The sequence below is a fragment of the Globicephala melas genome, chromosome 2 (genome assembly GCF_963455315.2).
Source record: "Globicephala melas chromosome 2, mGloMel1.2, whole genome shotgun sequence".
In the NCBI taxonomy this organism is placed as follows: domain Eukaryota; kingdom Metazoa; phylum Chordata; class Mammalia; order Artiodactyla; family Delphinidae; genus Globicephala; species Globicephala melas.
The window spans coordinates 56,062,072-56,073,333 of NC_083315.2; positions in this window are offsets into that span (position 1 = coordinate 56,062,072).

Genomic DNA, 11,262 nt, shown 5'->3' on the forward strand with positions numbered 1-11,262 from the left:
ACTGGACTGCCAGGGAAGTCCCTTAGGGTAATTATTAATAAAGCTGTAATTAACATTCAAGTGCAGATTTGTGTGTGTGTGTGAGTGTACATAAAGTTTCAAATCATTGGATAAATACCTAGAAATGTGATTGACTATCATAGGATGATTGACTATCATAAGATCAGACTATGTTTAGTGTGTTAGTTTCCTAGGGCTGACATGACAAAAACCACAAACAGAATTGCTTAAACAATAAACATTTACTGTCTCACAATTCTGGAGACTAACAGCCTGATTATCAAAGTGTTGGCAAGAGTTGGTTCCTTCTGAGAGCTGTGAGGGAGAATCTATTCTATTTCTCTCCTATCTTCTGGTGGTTTGCTGGCAATCTTTGGCATTCCCTGGCATGTGGGAGCATGATCCTGATCTCTGCCTTCGTGCCTGCATGGTGGCCTGTCTCTGTGTACATGTCTCTGAATTTCCTTTTCTCAAGAACACTAATCATATTGGATTAGGGGCCCATCATACTCCAGTATAACTAATACTGGAGTATTATAGCTCCAGTATACAACTCCAGTATAACTATATATCTGCAATGACCCTATTTCCAAATAATGTCATATTCTGAGGTACTGGAGTTTAGGACTTCAGCATGAGATGGGGACTGGGGGAATTCAACCCATGACATTTAGTTTTTTAGTTTTTTTAAATGTTTTAAAAAACATTTTAGTTTTTTAAGAATTTGCCAAATTATCTTCCCAACTGGCTGTACCATTTTGCATTCTCATCCAGAAATTAGAAGAGTCCCTGTTGCATTATATCTTTGCCAGCAATTGGTATTAACCATTTTTTGTAAATTTGCCATTCTAAGAGTGGTACTTCATTGTTGTTTTAATTTGTCTTTTTCTAATGACAAATGATGTTAAGTCTCTTTTTATATGCCTGTTTACCATCTATATATCTTGTTTGGTGAGGTGTCCGTTTAGATCTTTTGCCCATTTTTAAATTCAGTTTTTTGTTTTCTTAATGTTAAGCTTTAAATATCAATAGTCTTTGTATATTTTGCCTAGATGTCCTTTATCAGACATGTGATTTGTAAATGTTTTCTCCCTATTGGTGGATTGTCTTTTCATTCACTTAACAATGTTCATTGCAGAGCAAAAGGTTTAATTTTAATAAGATCCAGATTATTAATGTTTTTTTTCCATGGATTGAGCTTGTGGTGTGTATCTAAAAGAGACCAAACCTAAGGTCACATAGATTTTTTTCCTATAATTTTATAGTTTTCTCCTATAGCTTGCTGAGGTTTTATTTGGGATTACATTGAATCTATGGATCAATTTGGGAAGAATGGGTACCTTAAAAATATTGATCCTTCCAATTCATGAACATGGAATATTTCTCCATTTATTTAGACCTTCTTTGATTTCTCTCATTGATGTTCTATAGTTTTCTGCATAACATATTTTGTTAGATGTATACCAAAGCACATCATTTCTTTTGGTGCTGTTATAAATGGTTTTACTTTTTGAAATTTAAATTCCAATTGCTATATATAGGGAAGCAGTTTACTTTGGTATATAGACTTTACATCCTGCACTCTTGCTATACTCATTTAATTAGTTAACAAGTTTTGTGGGGGTGTTTTTTGTGTGTATGGATTCTTTGGTGTGTTCTACATAAACAATCATATTATCTGAGAATAAAGATAGTTTTATTTTATCCTTTCCAATCTGTATACCATTTATTTCTTCTTTTTGTATTCCAGGATGATAATAAATAGAAGTGATGAAAGCAGACATCCTTGTCTTCTTCCTGGAAAGAAGGAAAAGTGTTTAGTTCTCACCATTAAATATGATATTAGTTGTAGGTTTTTTATACATTCACTTGATTTGAGTATGAATGGGTATCTAATTTCATGAAACCCTTTTTCTGCATTGATTGATTTTTTCTTTTAATTTCTCTATTGCCTTATTAATTATACTATTTTGCATTTATTAAGTGTTTGTTCTAGGAATTACAATATGCTTCATTAGCTTATGACTGTCTACTGTGGTAATTGTACTACCTCTGTAAAATGTAAAATCTTTTAACAGTAAAATTCTATTTAACCTCTCCTATTCTTTGTATAATTATTATCATATATTTTACAACTACATGGGTAATAAACCCCACCTCATAATGTTATTAATTTTGTATTTAAACAGAGAGTTGAATTTTTAAAAAAAATAAGATTAGTATGTATAAAAGTACTGAATCACTATGCTGTACACCTGAAACTAATATAATATTGTAAATCAACTATACTTCAATTAAAAAAATAAGATTAGGAAAAGGGTAATTTTTTAGAATTAATGTTTACTATTTGTGGAGCTCATTATATTTTCATATCCAAGTTTCCATCTCATATCCTGCACCCTGTAGAACTTCCTTTTAGAACTTTTTCTTATAGAACAGATCTGCTGGCAACAAATGTGCTTATATATGTTAGTTTCCTTGCCATCATTCTACGTACCACTGAGGCTCTGCTTATTTTGTTTACAATCTGTTTTCTCTCTGTTCTTGAGGTGGGATTACTTCTATTCATCTGTCCTTAAATTCCATAATCCTTTCCTCTGAAGACTCCAATCTGGTGATTAAGCCTATCTGGTGAAATTTTTCATATACTTTTACTTCTAGATTTTATATTTATTAGTTTTTGTGGTTTTAATTTCACTCCTGATGTTCCCAGTTTGATCATTCCTTGTGAACATATTTTTATTATGTTTTTAAAAACTCAAAATAGTTGCTTTAATGTCTATGTCTGTTAATTCCTACATCTGGGTCATTGTGGATTCTGTTTCTATTGACTGTCTTTTTTTTTTTTTTCCTTAACTATGGGCCTCATTTTTTTCTGCTTCGTCATGTGTCTAGTCATTTTTTAATGTATGCTGAACATCACAGATGGTACATAGTAGGGAATGCTTTAAAAAGTACTGAGTCATGTTCTGGTAGGCAGTTATTAATAGGTACTGTTCTAGTCCTGCCCAACTTGGCTTTACACTTTTTTGGGTGTATTATTTTGGTTATAAACTTAGTCCAGGGCCTAGCCCTCACTCTAGGGCGTGATCTTTAATCCTAGGCCTTGGCTTTTCTGGGATCTTGAATGAATAACCATGGTGCTCAGCAAGATATCTCCACTCTGGTTGGTCTAAAACACCAACATCACTTAGCACAATATTTGGCATCTCTATTCAGGTTTTATCCCCATAACAGGCAATCTCTCTTAGGCCTTGTTGCGGGGGTGTGGCTTTTGCTTTTGCTTTTTTTATGCATGTGCAGCCCAGTTCTTGGCCAAAAGCTCATGGTTAATTCATAACTTTCTAAACCACCACCCTTTACATTACACCCTCCTCTTGGGTATCCTAACGCAAATTCCAGCCACTTTATTCAGCCTAGAAATCCCACCTTTGCCTCCTCAGCTCAGCAACACCAGTTTGCTCTGCTTGGGTGCCATCTCTCCACCCAAGGTCCCAAAATTTCCCTCAGGCAGAAAGCAAAGGGGAGGGCAGGGCTCCCTTTTTTCCTCTTTATTGTGGGATCACAGTCCTATACTGCCTGTTGTCAAACATCTAAAAAGAGTTGCCTGATATATGTCACCCAGTTTTATAGTTGTTTACGGTGGAAGGTACTCTTTCATGGTGTGAAGCAGATAACTTCCCTACCTATAACATTTAAAAGTATTTAATATTCTGTACTTTTTTTTCTATCCTTTTTTTTTCTTTTTTATTGAAGTATAGTTGATTTACAATGTTGTGTTAGTTTCAGGGGTACAGCAAAGTGATTCAGTTATACATGCATATATATCTATTTTTTTCAGATTCTTTTCCCTTATAGGTTATTATAAAATATTAAGTATAGTTCCCTGTGATATACAGTAGGTCCTCGTTGTTTATCTATTTTATATATCTGCTAATCCCAAACTCCTAGTTTATCCCTCTCCTTTCCCATTTGGTAACCATAAGTTTGTTTTCTATGTCTGTAGGTCTATTTCTGTTTTTTTTTTTTAATTTTATTTATTTATTTATTTACTTATTTATTTATGGCTGTGTTGGGTCATCGTTTCTGTGCGTGGGCTTTCTCTAGTTGCGGCGAGCGGGGGCCACTCTTCATCGCGGTGCGCGGGCCTCTCACTGTCGCGGCCTCTCATTGCGGAGCACAAGCTCCAGACGCGCAGGCTCAGTAGTTGTGGCTCACGGGCCTAGTTGCTCCACGGCATGTGGGATCTTCCCAGATCAGGGCTCGAACCCGTGTCCCCCGCATTGGCAGGCAGATTCTCAACCACTGCGCCACCAGGGAAGCCCCTATTTCTGTTTTTTATATAAATTCACTTGCATCATTTTCTTGTAGATTCCACATATAAGTGATATCATATGTTTATCTTTCTCCATCTGGCTTACTTCACTTAGTATGATAATCTCTAGGTCCATCTATGTTGCTGCAAATGGCATTATTTCATTCTTTTTATGGCTGAGCAATATTCCATTGTACATATGTATACATATTCTTTATCCATTCATCTGTCGATGGACACTTTGGTGTCCATGTCCTGGCTATTGTAAAGAGTGCTACAATGAACATTGGGGTGCATGTATCTTTTTGAATTATCGTTTTCTCTGGATATAGTTCATACTTTAAGCATTATATGTGCCTTCCTTCAACATATACAAGGAGCTTTTGACACTTTAAATGTTTTGAACCCAATGAGTATTATATGTTATTATCATTGGAAATTTTGTTTCTTTCTTGCCATTTTACCCCTGAATTTAGGCATCGTTATTATTGTTTAGATATTATTTTATTGTTATAGTTATAATCCATAAATGTTTGTTTATGTTTCTCCCACGTTTACTTTTTTTTAAAACATGCCATTTCTTTTTGCATCTCAGGCTATCCTCTAGGATTATTTCACTTTTTTAGAAACCTTTCTGTGATGTTACCACACTTAAGATCAGATCATTTAAAAATTATTCCATCTCTTGTTCTCTAAATATACTTTATTGGAGCTCCATTTTTAAGATAAACTTTTTGGGGGGAAACATAAGAAAGAAAAGGTACAAATCAAAAATTACAGCTCAGTTAATATACAAAATTAAAACACTTTGAAATTAGATCAAGATACAAAATATTAACAGCAAGCAGAAAGATCCTCTCCAGTTTCTAGCCCCTCCCCACCAAAGTAATGATTAACCTGACTTCTAATACTAGAGATTAGGTTTGAATGTTTTTGTTCTCTTATGACTGGAATCTTACAGGATGTGTTCTATTGGGTCTGGCTTCTTTCACTCAACATTATGTTTGAGACCCATCCATGTTGTTAGATGTTGTTTTAGTTTGTTCATTTTATTTGTCATAGCGTATCTGATTATAGTAGTATACCACAGTATCCACTATTGATGAAAATTGGGTTGTTTCCATTGTGAAGCTATTATGAATAATGCTGCCATGAATATTCTTGAACATATCTTTTGGGAGAAATGTGTACACATTTCCATTGGATATTGTGATAGTAAATTTTATGTGTCAACTTTACTGGGCCGCAAATGCCCAGATTCTTGATATATTTCAAATATTATTCTGGGTATTTCTATGAGGGTGTTTTTTGGATGAGATTAAGATTTAAATTGGTAAACTGAGTGACACAGATTGTCCTCCATAATGTGAGTGACACTCATGCAATTAGTTGAAGGTCTGAGTAGAATAAAAAGGCTGACCCCCACCCCCCCCAGTAAGAGAGAATTCCTCTTGCCTGACTGCCTTCAAACTGGGACATTGGCTTTTTCCTGCCTTTGGATTGGAACTTACCTCTGGCTTTGCTAGTTCTTAGGCCCTTGGACTACAGCTATCTCATTGGCTGTCCGGGGGCTCCAGTTTGCTGGATCACCCTGCAGATCTTGGAACCTGTCAGCCTCCATAATCACGTGAGCCAATTCCTTATAATAGATCTCTTTATAGATACAGATAAACTCAGTAGATAGATAGATAGATAGATAATAGAGATACATGATACATATATAGGCTCACGTGATTAGATATGCATACAGATATTGATATAGATGTAGATATATGTATAAGATAGCTCCTATTCATTCTGTTTCTCATGTGAGTTCTGCTGGGTCCCAGAATTTGCAAACGTTCAGCTTTAGTAGATACTGTCAATTTCCCAAAGTTCTTATTCTAATTACACTCCCACCACACCACAATGTATGAGTGATCGATTTGCTTTACATACTCATCCACCTTCTTTGATAGAATTTCATACACTCTGGCTTATGGAAAATTGATCTCATTGCGGCGTTTAATTTGCATTTCCTTTATGACTAAGGCAGTTGAACAGCTTTTCATGTATTTATTGGTATTTTGAATACCCTTTTTTGTGAAGTGACTTCTCAGACTTTTGCCCATTTTTCTATTGGATTGTCTGCCTTTTTCTTAGTTACTTGTAGGAATTCATTCTTTGTTCAGGATATTAGTCCTTTGTCAGACATCTATATTGCAAACAGTTTTTTACAAGTCTGTGGCTTTGTTTTTACTTTCTTAAGGTTATCTTTTGAGGAACAGATGTTCTTAATCTTAGTGTGGTCCAATTTATCAATATTCCCAACTACAGTTTGCATTTTGGGTGCCCTCCTTTTGATTTCTTTGCCTATCCCAAGGTCATAAAGATACCGTCCTATGTTTTCTTTTAAGAGTTTTATGATTTAACATTGAGATTTTTTACCCATTTGGAATTAACTATGAGGTAAGATAGGAATAAAGATTCATTATTTTATATGGATATTCAGTTGACCTAATACCATTTAATGAAAAGGTAATTTTTTTCTCCCTGTATTGCCACGTCACCTTTGTGCATCAGATGATAGCATACACGTGTGGGTCTGATATTGTACCAATATCACACTTTCTCAACTACTCTAACATTGAACTAGGTTTATGTACTTGGTAGCATAAATTTTCTACACTTTTAAAAATTTCTTCAAATTGTCTTGGGTATTCTTTTTTTTTTAACATCTTTATTGGGAGTATAATTGCTTTACAGTGATGTGTTAGTTTCTGCTTTATAACAAAGTGAATCAGCTATCCATATACATATATCCCCATATCTCCTCCCTCTTGCGTCTCCCTCCCACCCTCCCTATCCCACCCTTCTAGGTGGTCACAAAGCACCGAGCTGATCTCCCTGTGCTATGTGGCTGCTTCCCACTAGCTATCTATTTTACACTTGGTAGTATATATATGTCCATGCCACTCTCTCACTTCATCCCAACTTACCCTTCCCCCTCCCCGTGTCCTCAGGTCCATTCTCTACGTCTGCATCTTTATTCCTGTCCTGCCCCTAGGTTCTTCAGAACCTTTTTTTTTTGATAGATTCCATATATATGTGTTAGCATACGGTATTTGTTCTTCTCTTTCTGACTTACTTCACTCTGTATGACAGACTCTAGGTCCATCCAACTCACTACAAATAACTCAATTTCGTTTCGTTTTATGGTTGAGTAATATTCCATTGTATATATGTGCCACATCTTCTTTATCCATTCATCTGTTGATGGACACTTAGGTTGCTTCCATGTCCTGCCTATTGTAAATAGAGCTACAATGAACATTGTGGTACATGACTCTTTCTGAATGCAGCTCAATATCAAAAAAGCAAACAACTCAATCCAAAAATGGGCAGAAGACCTAAATAGACATTTCTCCAAAGAAGATATACAGATTGCCAACAAACACATGAAAGGATGCTCAACATCACTAATCATTAGAGAAATGCAAATCAAAACTACAATGAGGTATCACCTCACACCAGTTAGAATGGCCATCATCAAAAAATCTACAAACAATAAATGCTGGAGAGGGTGTGGGGAAATGGAACCTTCTTGCACTGTTGGTGGGAATGTAAATTGATACAGTCATCATGGGGAACAGTACGGAGGTTCCTTAAAAAACTAAAAATAGAACTACCATATGACCCAGGAATTCCACTGCTGGGCATATACCCTGAGAAAACCATAAGTCTTGGGTATTCCTGACCCTTTTTACCTTTATATAATTATGATTCATTTTATAATTTGGGGGGAATTCTATGGAATTTTTAGACCAAGCTGGTGCCTTATGATACTGTATTCTTTAATCTGTGAACATGGTGTTTTCTTCCATTTATTATAGATCTTCTCTAATTTTTCTCAATAATACAGGTGACCCTTGAACAACATGAGGGCTAGGGGTGCCAACCCTCCTCACAGTCAAAAACTGATACATAACTTTACAATCATTCCTCCATATCCACAGTTCCCCAACTGAGGATTCAACCAACCATGGATCGTGTAGGACTGTAGTCCGGACTGAAGAAAAAAAATTGTGTCTCAATGGACTGCACAGTTCAAACACATGTTATTTAAATGTCAACTGTATTTTATAATTCTCAGTGTAGAAATGTTGGGAAACTTTCCAAGAATCATTCATAGGGCTTCCCTGGTGGCTCAGTGGTTAAGAATCCACCTGCCAATGCAGGGAACATGGGTTCAAGCCCTAGTCTGGGAAGATCCCACATGCTGCAGAGCAACTAAACCCATGAGCCACAACCACTGAGCCTGCGTCTGGAGCCTGCGAGCCACAACTACTCTACCCGCACACCTAGAGCCCGTGCTCCTCAACAAGAGAAGCCACCACAACGAGAAGCCCACGCACCGTAATGAAGAGTAGCCCCTGCTCGTCACAGCTAGAGAAAGCCCACACTCAGCAATGAAGACCCAACACAGCCAAAAATAAATAAATTAAATAAATAAATTAAAAAAAAATAATCATTCATAGTAAACACTGATGTTTTTATTCTATTAAAACAATATGTTTTTAAATTTCATTTTATAACTGTTGCATGTTTAGAAATACATTTGATATCTGCATATTGGTCTCATATTCAGTGAAATATTCTAAGCTCCCTTATTGACTCTGATAGTTTTTCTGTAGATTATTTTTTCAAACAGACAGAGACATAACAACTGCCAAGTCAGTTTTAAACTTTTCTTTCCAATCCATACTCTTCTATGTCTTTTTCTTGACCTATTTCACTAGGTAGGGACATCCAATTCAATATTTAATGGAAGGGGCAGCACACTGTTTTGTCTCATTCCTGATCTCAGGCAGAAGGCCTTCAATAATTTACCACCACATTAGTTTTCCGGGATTTTCATAACACAATACCAAAAAGTGGGTGACTTTAAACACAGTTTATTGTCTCACAGTTCTGGAGGCTGGAATCCTGAAATTGAGGTGTTGGCACGTTCCCTTTGAAGTTCTGCACAGAATCCTCCCTGCATCTTCTTGGTGTTGGTGGTGGCTGGCCACCTTGATGTCCCTTGGCCCGCAGCTGCATCACTTCAATCTCTGCCCATATCATCACATGATGATCATCCTGTGTGTGTGTGTCCAAATTTCCCTTTTCTTATAAGGATACCAGTCATATTGGATTAGGCCCTACGGTAATGTTCTCATCTTAACTTTGTTACATCTGCAAAGACCCTATTTCCAAATAAGGCCACATTCACAGGTACAGGGGCAGTGGGCATAGAATTTCAACATATCTTTTTGAGGGACAGAATTCAACTTACAACAATCACTAAGGAAAATGCTAGCTGTATTTTTTTTGTGTTATTGTTTTTCTTTTTTTTTCACATATATATCATCTTTTACACAAGAAGAAAATTCCCTTCTATTCCTACTCAGATAAGATTTTTTTAAAAATTACAAGTGGGTATGGAATTATTTCTTTGTTTAGCATTTATTAAGATGATATAGTTTTCTCCTTTATTTCTAATATTTTGAAGTACACTGACTTTTTATTGTTAAATTAACCCTTGTGCCTAATACAAAGACCCACATTACTGATCAAACTTATATGAAATTGAAGTCTTGTCAAGCATCAAGTTTACTAATGAAGGTGCAAAGCAAGAACTATGATATATGCTGCAGCAATATCTGGAGGCCCTGACTCCTTCACACTCAGCCCTCTGAGCTCCTTTTTTTCCCATATAGCATGAATTCTGGCTTCAGAGTGATGAATAGGGACAAGTCAGCACAGGAAAACATCTGTGTATCACTCAGCTTTTATATCCTGCAACTCAGGTGACCCTGTTCTGGCTATGTGACTAATTTCTATTGTTCAATGCAGAGGCAGCCCATCAATTGCAGATTTATTTATAGTAAGCATGATAGACAAACTAGGCATAGCATGCTAAAAGTGCCCATAGATCAGTAATCAGGACCCCCTGTAGCACTCTGTTGAATCCTTATTCATCTTATGGTTGGTGCATTTCATCAGTTGTTCTTTGCTAAGAGTTTTGGACAGAATTAAAGCTGCCTCACAAGTAGGAGGGTATGTGTCTATAAAGTCTGTTCCTTCGTACCTTCTAGTCCTGAAAAATCACCTACTTGATCTTAGTTATTATTATTTTTTTAAATATTATTGAATTTGTTTAGTGGATATTCTCTTTAGAATTTTGCATCTATGTTTATTAAAGGAACGTACCTGAGATTTTCTTGTAAAGCTGCATGTTTTTGGCATGTAGATTATGTCGGCCTCATGAAATAAGTCAAGAATTATTCCCCATTTTCTGTATTGTGAAAGAGTTTTCTAAGCTTTGTGTTATTTTCTCCACAAATCATTAGAAAAATTAGCTGGTGAAGCCATCAAATTTTGTGTTTCCTTTCCTGGGAGAATTTCATTTTGTAATTTTTATGGAAGCACAAAATACAAACAGAAAAAGTCATGTTTGTGAAACTTGCATTGAGATCAAGAAAAAGAATATTGCCAGCACTCCAAAAGCACATTTTTTCTGCTGTATTCCAGTTTCTATCCCTCAGAGGGTAATATTATCTTGACTTCTAACTTCGTAGATAGCTTTGCCTATTATTGGACTTTGTATAAATGTGATAACACAGTGCATTCTCTTTTTGTGTGGCAATTTTTGCTCAATTTTATGTTTGTAATATTCATCCACATTTTTTGGCATGCACTTGTAGTTAATTGATTCTCTTGACTGTGTAATATTTCATCGAGAGAATATCAAATACACTTCTACTGTTAATTGGGCAGGCATCTGAGTATTTTCCAGTTTGGAGCAATTAAAAATAATGCTTCTGTGAACATTCTTATAACTGATCTTTCAGTGAATGGGTTACTCCATCTCCTTGTGAGCACTTTATCCCTTTTTATTTGAAACATTTTGGATGGTATTAGTGGCA